Raw genomic sequence first — 10,968 nt, 5'->3', positions numbered from 1 at the left:
TATTCTATTTTTTGTGTGCAAAGTCATGCATATTCTATCTGTAAATTTGAATTGATAACTTTTGAATGATGCAACATATTTTTTTAACCATCAAATTATATTAAAAGATGATATTAAACTACTCGTTCTCGGATCATCTTGCATGTAGTTTAATCTCTGTTTTGTTATTGAATTTCTCCCTACCTTTATCTGACAATATCCATTTTTTAATATATGTGAAGCAGTTGCAAACTAATTTGTAGTTGTTGTTCAACTTTCAGCGTTGAAGGACATTTCTAGACGTTCTCTGTATTGCTTCAACACCGGTAACAACCTTAATCTCCTTTCCGAGTTTTTGCTTCATTTCTATTTCATCCATGGACCATTATAGAAAATCCTCTTCCATCAATTGTACATTAGCCACTCAGCAACTATAGAGTCTTACTTGAAAGCAGAAAGTGTTTTTCATATATTTAACATTATGTATATTATAGAAGTAAAAGATCAATCTTTTATCATATTGTTCAAGTTCCTTTGGAGACAATGCTTAATAGTAAGTGGGTATTATGGTAAACATTTTTATTTGCTGGGGCACCCACATTTGCCTAGGATTTTATAACATAAGAAAACCTTTAAATCCCTACAAAACCTTCCTTGCGAGGATTAGATTGTGTGGATTATGTTGGGTTTTCTTCTCGCAAAGACTATTAATTTGCATAGCACTATGCAGCTTGTGTTGGTTACTCACACAACAATATTGAATACAGATACTTTGCCTTGGCCTACTCTGTTTTGTCACTGGGCAATCCAACTTTCAGCATTGACGGACATTTCTGGGCGTTTTCTATATTGCATCATCTTCGGTAACAACCTTAGTCTCTTTTCCGAGTTTTTGCTTCATTTATATTTCATCCATGGGCCATGATACAAAATCCTCTTCCATCAATTGTACATTAGCCACTGAGCAACTAAAGAGTCTTATAAATTTCATTCAAAATTATTTTCCGATTGAAATGATTCAGTTATATATATGCTTTCTTGATAATTTAAACTTTATTCCTTTGTGTTTAACTAATGCAAAGTGGTGCCATCGTGGCTGCCTTGTTTTTTAGTGTGTATTGATATTATATTCCACTTGGCATTTTTTTTGTCATCCACACATTAAGAAAGCGGAAAACAAATACATGCATGTACATTTGCATTTAGAATGCATGCGAAAATTGATTTAGGACTTTGCATGTGCTCTCTGCTCTATGTTCAAACAGTTTCGCTTCTCTTTCCTTAGTAGCTAGGATTTTCATTGCAAAAAAAGAAAGTAAACGATTGTTTATCATCTTAGATTGCATATTTAGGAATTGTATGTGTACATCACGCGATCAACCTTAAAGGCAAACTTCTTAAGAAAGATCAACTGTAAAATACATTTCAATGAACATAAAAACGCTTTGGAACCTAACGCACACCATTTAGAAGTCTAGGCTAGAGACGTGTTCCGGCGTCGTAAAGCCTGGTAACTATCACTTTCATCGTAGGTTGGGTGATTCCTCCTCTTTGAAATGACAAGTGCCAGTACGGACTTGTGCTCCCACGTACCGTCGAGTATATATTGGGAGACCACAGTAGGCTATATCCTTTATCCTTAGGAAGCCGTGTCTGCCGCCCTATCGATCGCAATGCACTGAACACAGCATTCGGGAAGATTGACTGCCGTACCATAAAAAGTATTCTGCAGTTTTGCGATTGGTTTGGTAATCCCCCTGTCTAGATATCCAGAGTAGTCACTTTCGTTCCTTTTTAGACTCCTTAAAAGAAAAGGACCATCTGAGCACTTGTCACTTCAGGCTCGTTAAAAATCGAAGGCGACTAGAGTCATCTTTAGCTTTTTCTCGACTCTTAAAAAATGAAAAAGCATGAGCACTTGTCACTTCAGGCTCGTTAAAAATCGAAGGCGACTAGAGTCACCTTTAGCTTTTTCTCGACTCTTAAAAAATGAAAAAGCAAATTGTGTCAAAGTGTCATAAAATTTATTTAAATCGGAATAACCTCACTGTTCCCTCGTTGGTCTTAGGGTGGGAAAATGGAGTCCACCATTCAAGGATTTCCCCATGGAGGAATCCTGCTCCCTTTTCCTCTAGGGGAGATGTTGGTGCACCTCATATGGCTACATTGACCCTTCCAGGGCTTGCAATTGGCCTGCCAATATGTTTTTTCTCACCCTCTGCCGTTCAAAACACCGTGATTCTCGAGCAATCAACTCAACAACCAGATGATACTAGAGTTGCCCAAATCAAAGGCGACTAGAATCGAAGGCGACTAGATTCGTCTTTAGCTTTTTCTCGGCTCTTAAAAATTGAAAAAGCAAGTTGTGTCAAAGTGTCATACAATTTATTCAAATCGGAATAACATCACTGCTCCCTCGTTGGTCTCAGTTTGACAAAATGGAGTCCACCAATCAAGGATTTCCCCTCGGGGGAATCCTGCTCCCTTTTCCTCTAGGGAGATGTTGGTGTACCTCATATGGCTACATTGTCCCTTCCAGGGCTTGCACTTCACCTGCTGGTATGGCTTTTCTCGACCTCTGTCGTTCAAAACACCATGATTTTTTGGCAATCAAATCAGCAACCAGATGCTACTAGAGTTACCCCCAAACCTTCTATTTCATTTGTTTCTCCCTCTCCTTCCTCTGCGCTTCGTGGAAGTATGCTTAAAAAAATGAACGTATAAAAGTTGTTGGTAATAACTATCTTTCTTCATTATGTTTACAAGCTTAGATGCCCACTCATTTAGAAAAAAACTAAACATGCTTCTTTCAACATTTTTGTGTTTTATTTTGTACCAGAAAATGACATCAAACCTCACTGAAAATGCAATTTCCTCAATGTTATCTGGATCAACTCATATTCAACCATACCTACAAATTGCTGAACTTGAGCCAATACAATCAATGCAAAATTCAACTCCACGATATCGTACTGCAATTTCAGACGGAACACATAAGAAACACATCATGCTTCCAAAAGATTTCAATGATCTCGTAGCAACAGGCTTGCTACAAAAGGGTTCTATTATAAATGTTAAAAGTTGGACTACCTCAGCTATTGGTCCTTCAACGTAAGTTTGTTATAAATTTCTTATTTCAAATTTAACATTTTTTTACTTTTAACACAACCGCTCCTAACAGTTATTCCTTTGACTCTCATTTGTCGTGTAGGTCTATAAAGCTAATAGACTTTGAAATATCTACTTCCTTTGCACCCTTGATTGGCAATCCAAAAACTATGAGTATCCCCATCACATCTCATGAAAACTCTCCATCCTCATCGGATCCACATCCTCCATCAAAAAGGCAATGCCCTCTTCCAACTACTCCAACCCCGTCCGTTCAACCGGTTCAAATTCCCATCAAATCGTTAAACCCTTACCACTCAAACTGGTGCATAAAAGGATACGTCCAAAGGAAAACAGCTCTTCGACATTTTCAGAATCAGTACGGACCCGGTAAAGTGTTTGGTTTTGACCTGTTCGATGCAGAGGGTGGAGAAATACATATCACATGTTTCAACAATGTCGCGGATTATTTTTTCGACAAAATCCAAAATGGAAATGTCTACATTGTTTCTAAAGGGAATGTGAAAATGGCTAATAAGCAATACAACCACTTGAACAATGACTGGGAAGTTTTGTTGAATGCAACATCTACCATAGAACATGTTGCCAGTGAAAAAAAACATAATCCAACAGTGCAATTCAGTATAAAATCAATTGATGATATCAGAACAACAAACGTCAACTCCATTGTTGATATTCTTGGTGTTGTCACAGACATTTCCAGTGTATGCACTATACGTAGAAGAGATGGCTCTGAAGTCAATAAACAAACAGTACAGCTCCAAGACATGTCAGGGTATAGTATAGATGCAATCTTTTGGGGAGATAATTTTAATGCCATTTCACAGGAAATCTCCTCCCTATGTGCTACAGGAAATAACCCCATCATTGCAATCAAATATGCACGTGTTGGAGAATTTAATGGGAAAAATATCGGCACTACAACAAGATCCATTGTTCTTGTAGATCCTGACATTGAAGAGGCCCATGCGCTAAAGTCGTGGTTTAAAAAAGAAGGCTCGACTGTTGCTTCAACATCTTTGACAACAAGATCTCCTTTATGCCACCAACAAAAAAAATTAACAATTGCTGACATTTACAGTATGGATTCCTTAGAGAAACCAACATTTTTCCAACTAAAGGGCACAATAACAAAAATTGGTATGGATAGTTTTTACTACATTTCTTGCCCGTCGATTGTTGGTGGGAGAAAATGCATGAAAAAACTTATTCCACAAAATACAGGGGTTTGGTTCTGTCCAAAATGCAATGCTGAAGTAAGCGACTGTGATTACAGATACTTATTGAAAATCGACATACAAGATCACACTGGTGAATTGGCTTCAACTGTTGCTTTCGAAGACGCGGGCTCTACAATTCTTGGAAATAATGCCAAAGACTTCTATCTATTGTCTTCAGATCCAGAACTAATCAAGGAAATTGTCTCTAGAGCTCTATGGACAGATCATATCTTCACACTATCGGTGAAGACAGAAACTTTTAAAGAAGTCCCACGCTTGAAATGCGTTATCATAAAAGAAGAAAAACTGCATTTCCCGACAGAATGCAAAAACATCCTTCGAGAAATTCAGAGCATCTCGACATTGTAAATAAATATTGCAGAATGTGTTCCTTGCTTTTTGGCAATTCCTATTGTCCAATTTTATAAATACAACTTTACAAGATATATTGTTGCATGTCTTCTTATGAAATTTTCTTATATACCATTGAAAAAAATATTTGTTCTCCATTGTATCTAGCATTATGTTAGTAGACAAAATCACATTTTTTTTTTCCTTTTACCAGCTTTACACATGAAACTACCTACATGTATGCAGAAAAAATACTAATACGTTCTTTCAAAAACATTTCTCAAATAAAAAAATTCACATGGCACTGTTTAGAACTTACATTTTTTCCCCTTCTTTTGCTTTCGCTTGCATTTTTTACCCTTCTTTCGCTTTCATACAATAACGTGGTTGTTGTCTCTAAATAACATTCTTCTTTTCCCCTCCCTTGCTTATAGGTGCCATAAATTTTGCGGATGGTTTCTTCTTCTAATAATGAACGTGCTCGAAGATACTATGCAACAAATAAAGAACGAATAAATGCACGGCGCCGTGAGCTTTACCAAGCAAAGAAAAACATCGTAGAATGTCAAAAACACAAAAAACAAAAGGGTGACCAACCTTCCTCGTTTGAAATGGCCCACCCTGAAAACAATCCTCCCTTGCAATTATCAGACTCTTTATCTTCTCAGCAAACCTCTCAAACAAATGCATCCATGCCTCATTGCCCTAACCCCTCCTTTGCACATGCTTTCAGCAACGTTTATACTGATCAAGCACATCGAGATTTCCGTTCAAAGCTTGATACACTTCCACCTAAATGCCCATGCTCCATTTGTCTTGAATCATATCCTGGAATACATATCCGAAATTCCAACCACATGTCTTGCTGCTCCAGATGCGCCTCTGAAACAAAGGGTCATCGCTTCTCATTATCAAACAACATGGACCCTGGCCCTCTACCATTGCCCTTACGTCTCTTTCACAAATAGAAGAAATGCTCATTGCTAGGGTTAACCCTATACTGCAGGTAACACATGCACGTGGTGACCAGTATAAATACAGTGGCCACACAATTTGTTTTCCTCAAGACATAACAAAAATCGCAAACATGTTGCCACGCCGTGTTGAGCACTTGGACATCCTAATTGTCACGCGTCATAGTAGTGACCATAAGGCTTATGATTTCATTGTCAGTAGACATCGCGTTCTCGCTGCATTGGAATACAAATTGGCTAATGACCCATACTATAAGAATGTTCGTATTGATTCCAATGCACTGGCATCCTTACCAGCAATCCCCACCGATGTCTCCTCCTCCCTTCACCATTCCAATACTACAGAAACCACTGTTCGCCTTCCACTTGAACCACCCCATGAGCTCACCGAAGATTTCACAGACCCACCCGCTGGCCAAACATCATCGTTCGTACCCATCATACCCAATACAAATACAGAAATCCAAGAAATCCGCCATTATTTGCATGCTTACAACCACCAATCTGATACTACAATTGAGTGGCCAACAATTGGTTTATCACCAGTCAATGAATACAACACAAAAGGTCTACTCTCCATGGCTTTCCCCGCCCTTTTCCTGACAGGCGCTGCAATGCCAAATCAGCCAAGAATGAAAGCAGTGCAGTTACATGAATATGCACTTCATCTCATACGTTACTCCGATAACAGATTTGGAAGCCACCCATGCTTTCGTTATTACATATATAATCTCATGATGCGGCATCGCAGTCAAGCAACAGCGTCGTTTTTTGTGAAAAAAAACATCACAGATAACTTTCCAATATCTATTCAAGATCTGAACATTCGATTAGAACAATTTCCAGATGAGCAATTGGCAGAGCAAGTCATGCGATTCGGCAGCTCTTTACGTGGAACAAGGTCATTTTGGCACAAAGCTAAAAATGAACTAATGGACATGATATCTCAACTCGGTTGCCCGACGTTCTTCTTCACATTAAGTGCAGCTGATACAAAATGGCCTGATCTTCATGCAGTCATGCCCGGATGTCTTCCTACTGATATTGGAAAACAACAAAAGTGGAGAAATGATAACATTATCTCTAACCCACATTTAACATCACTATATATGCACCATAGATTCACAGCATTTCGTGAGATTATCTTGGAGAAACACCTGAATACAAAAGATTACTGGTACAGGTACGCATTCTACCTCATTTTTTTTCCTCCAAGAACTCTAAACAACATTCCTCACCTATTGCAAAATTATCTTACAAAAACGCATACTTGTTAGGTATGAATGGCAACATAGGGGATCTGCGCACATCCATGGTTTCCTTTGGATAGAAAATGCACCTGATATGGAGAATCTCAACTGGGAAGACACAGAAGCAGTCGATATTGCAAGGCAGTTCTTCGACAAATATATTTCCGCTTGGAACCCTCGTGCTCCTTCGAATTCAAACCAACCAAATGCTTGGACAAATCCTGAAGACCCTTGCCTGTTGTCCACACCGCAAATCTTCAGAACCAATCCTTTCAGTGACTATGGACAACTCGTCAATTGTGTTGAACGTCACACAAAATGCTCAGAAATCACGTGCTTAATAAAAAATGGATCCTCACTCCAATGTCGTTATAAAGCACCGTGGGAATTACATCCAAAATCGGCCTTATTCATTGATTCCAATGGCCAAAAAACATACACCCCTGCTCGGAACGACGATCGACTCAATAGCCATAACCCTACCATCCTATCTATTTGGCGTGCAAATGTTGACTGCCAACCAGTACTCTCCATACACGCTGTTCAAAAATATATCGCCAAATATGCATCCAAAGCAGAAAAAAAATCTGAAAGCTTCCACGACATGCTACGTAGAATTGTCCTGGCTTCACCCATTGCTGACCCAGCAACATCCGCATTTCGAAAATTTCTTGCAGAAACCCTTGTTGATCGTGACATTGGAGCCCAAGAAACCTGCCATATGCTACAAAAATTACCGTTAACCTTATGTAGTCACCCATTCATTTCTTTAAATGTAAACCAAAAAATTCTTATGCGCCTTCCACAAACGGACACCGCCTCCACTACATCCCCGCACTTCATAGATACATATATCCAGCGCCCTTCCACCCTAGAGTCCACATCCCTAATAGAGTTGGCAAGATCCTGGTCATATGATCCTCGTCGCAAAATAAACAAATGGAAACAAAGGCCTACAAAGGCAATTGTTCGGGTCATACCACGTTACTCCTCCATACCATCCACAACAGAACCTTGCTACGCTGACTTTTGTAGGGTTGAGCTTATGCTATACAAACCTTTTCGCCGTATCGTACAAGATATAGGAGATTCTGCTGCAGAATTCATCGCAAATTGGCAAGCATTTCGCCCATTCTACAATCCTTGGCATCAACACCGCACACTATCTGATATTGAATCTATCGCAAATGATACCTCAGCTATGAATGAAGCCAATCCAGCAGACGCCATGGAAATAAATGAATGGGAATTACTTTCCCAGTTACACCCTACAAATGAGCTTCTCATAAACGACCTTGACATGCTTGGTCTTCGTGGCTTTGATGACACCCATAACTGGAATCATACCACTATCCCATTGGATCTACAGAATAATGCAATACAATTCATTGAGAATAGCCGCTCCATCCACCGCATTCTTCAAACACATCAACATACCCTGCCGACCCTTCCTACATTATCTCCAATGCAAAGAAAAGCTCTAAATATTATTCTTAATCATTTTGCTAGGAAGGATTATTTACCCGCTCTCAGAATGATAATACAAGGCACTGCTGGTACGGGAAAATCCCTCCTTATTAATTGCATCAAAGATATGCTCATAGGCCTTGCAAGCCTGGAACCTTCACCGATCATGCTCCTCGCCCCTACAGGGGTTGCTGCCTTCAACATACAAGCGTCGACAATCCATTCTGCTTTGCACCTTCCTATAAAGGATCTTATGCCGTTGGAAGGTAGTGCTCTTGCAAAATTCCAGGAAGAACTCAGGCATATAAGATACATACTGATCGATGAAATGAGCTTCATTGGGCCAAAGCTTCTCAGCCATATTGATGAACGTCTTCGCGAGGCTTTTCCCCACCAAAGAAACACTTCTTTCGGTGGTTGTTCCATAATATTGGTTGGTGATCTCGGTCAGCTACCACCCGTCAAAGACATACCTCTATATGCAGGGACGAGCCACGGAAGCGCACTATGGAACACCTTCAACACAGTCATCACATTGGACACAATATTTCGTCAACAGGGCGACGACATCGCACAGGTTACTTTCAGGAACATTCTCCAGAACATTAGAGATGCAAATCCAACAATCGACGACTACAACGTACTCATGTCGCGCACAGATTCCTTTTTATCAGAAGAAGAAATATGTTCATTCCATGATTCCATGCATCTATTTCCAACAAATGCTCAAACAACGGTCCATAATAAGCAAATGATGAAATCTCTAAACACTCCTATCGCACGATCCATTGCTGAAAATGACAACACATATTCCAGTCTTTCCTCTGAAGATGAGCAACTTGAGAGAATTGTATTGCTATGCAATGGCGAAAAAGTTATGTTGACTTCCAACCTTTGGGTTTCAGCCGGTCTTGTTAATGGTTCCCTTGGAAAAATTGTAACCATCTTTTACAAAGAATCAACTGCACCACCACAAATTCCAACATTTGTTGTCGTGGATTTCCCCAAGTACATTGGGCCTCCTTGGGATGAAAGAAACCCCACTCACTTGCCTATTCCAGCAGTAAAAAGAAATGGTCGTGCACAAATTCCACTGAAGATGGCTTGGGCTTTAACCATACACAAATCTCAGGGTATGACCCTTCCAAAAGCAACAATTGACATTGGAAAAACAGAACGTCAAGGTCTCACATTCACAGCTATTTCAAGAGTGCCTTCTCTGCAAGATCTCCGAATTAACCCCGCATTCAGTTTCGATCGTTACAGTAAAATGAAGGACAACAAAAACATTGCTCGCAGAAAACACACGGAAGAAATTCTCCGTTCAATGCCGCCTCCAGATAATCTGCTCCAACCCGTACTTTGACATCACCAAAAGGTTTCCTCCATTTATTTACCTCATTCTATTTCATAACATACTTTTCATATCTTTCAACAACAACAAACTTTGATCATTATTAGTAAATAAACAAATATTGGAATGTCTTTATATTATCTGTACATCTCATTCTTACCTTTTCTTTCTTTTGCAGCAGGCCACATGGGCTCAGAAATAACATACCTACACAACTACATGTATATTGGCATGCAAAAAAAACTGCGTCTCCAGCTATGCGTTGCCCTCCAATGGTGTTCAATATGCCGTTATTCACCATGCATCTTCCACTAACAATATATGGATCCCCATAGCAAAGGTAACTTCTTTACCATTCATTCCAGATTCATTTTAACACAACTCACCTTCAGAGTATTACTAGTAAATTTCTGCAACTGATTTACATATTACTAATTCTAACAAAATATATATTTTGCAGGTCCATTGCTGCTTCTTCAGGCCTTCGCTGCCTCCACCATGTATTCGTAGAACTTCATATATAGAATGACAAGCACAATGTTCTTTAGACTATTATATTCCTCCTCGAACCTCTTTTGTTACAATTCACTGTTTGTATTTTCCATTTCAAACTTGAAAAAGGATGTTTCAAGATCGAATACCGTTTTCATTCTTTGTTTCCTCACAACTATTTGTGTTTTCCATTTCAATCTTTAAAAAGGATGTTACAACACACTTTCTATTTTCCATTTCAAACTTTAAAAAGGATGTTACAATACACTATTTGTATTTTCCATTTCACACTTAAAAAAGGATGTTTCAACATCAAATACCATTTTGATAGTTCATGTCCTCGCAACTATTTGTGTTTCCCGTTTCAAGCTTAAAAAGGGATGTTTCGAGATCAATGCCATTTTTGTAGTTTATGTCCTCACAACCATTTCATTGTCAATGAGTTTTAACATATTTTGTTTGCAAAATCAATTGACTTTAATGATTATAATACATGTTTTCAATATATCTTCATATTGATTTAATTTTCAATTTCAGTAATGGTTTCTTAAATAGCCCTTTCCAAATCAATATGGTCGCCCGATTGTTGTTCGCATATTAATTTAATTTCCCACTTGAATAATGATTTCTTAAATAGCCCTTTCCAAATCAATATGGTTGCCCGGTTGTTGTTCGCATGGATTCATTCATTTATCTTCACCTTTAACTCCACAATTTTTTCCAGCAACAAACAAAGGTCTCTGAACAAGTTC

At 38.8% G+C, this 10,968-nt stretch overlaps 1 long non-coding RNA gene across 1 annotated transcript; it reads left to right on the top strand.

Annotated features, from left to right (window-relative positions):
* The first annotated feature begins 222 nt into the window (after nt 1-222).
* LOC149168571 (uncharacterized) lies at nt 223-10,465 on the top strand. The gene is made up of 4 exons (XR_016259331.1): nt 223-305; nt 747-842; nt 9,903-10,064; nt 10,185-10,465. It is a non-coding gene; the product is annotated as an uncharacterized LOC149168571 (long non-coding RNA).
* The last annotated feature ends 503 nt before the right edge of the window (nt 10,466-10,968 follow it).

The sequence above is a fragment of the Pinus tabuliformis genome, chromosome 4_2, assembly GCF_031772625.1.
Source record: "Pinus tabuliformis cultivar Carrire ecotype Pingquan chromosome 4_2, CPIR1, whole genome shotgun sequence".
In the NCBI taxonomy this organism is placed as follows: Eukaryota; Viridiplantae; Streptophyta; class Pinopsida; order Pinales; family Pinaceae; genus Pinus; species Pinus tabuliformis.
This window is presented reverse-complemented; position numbering and strand designations above follow the sequence as displayed.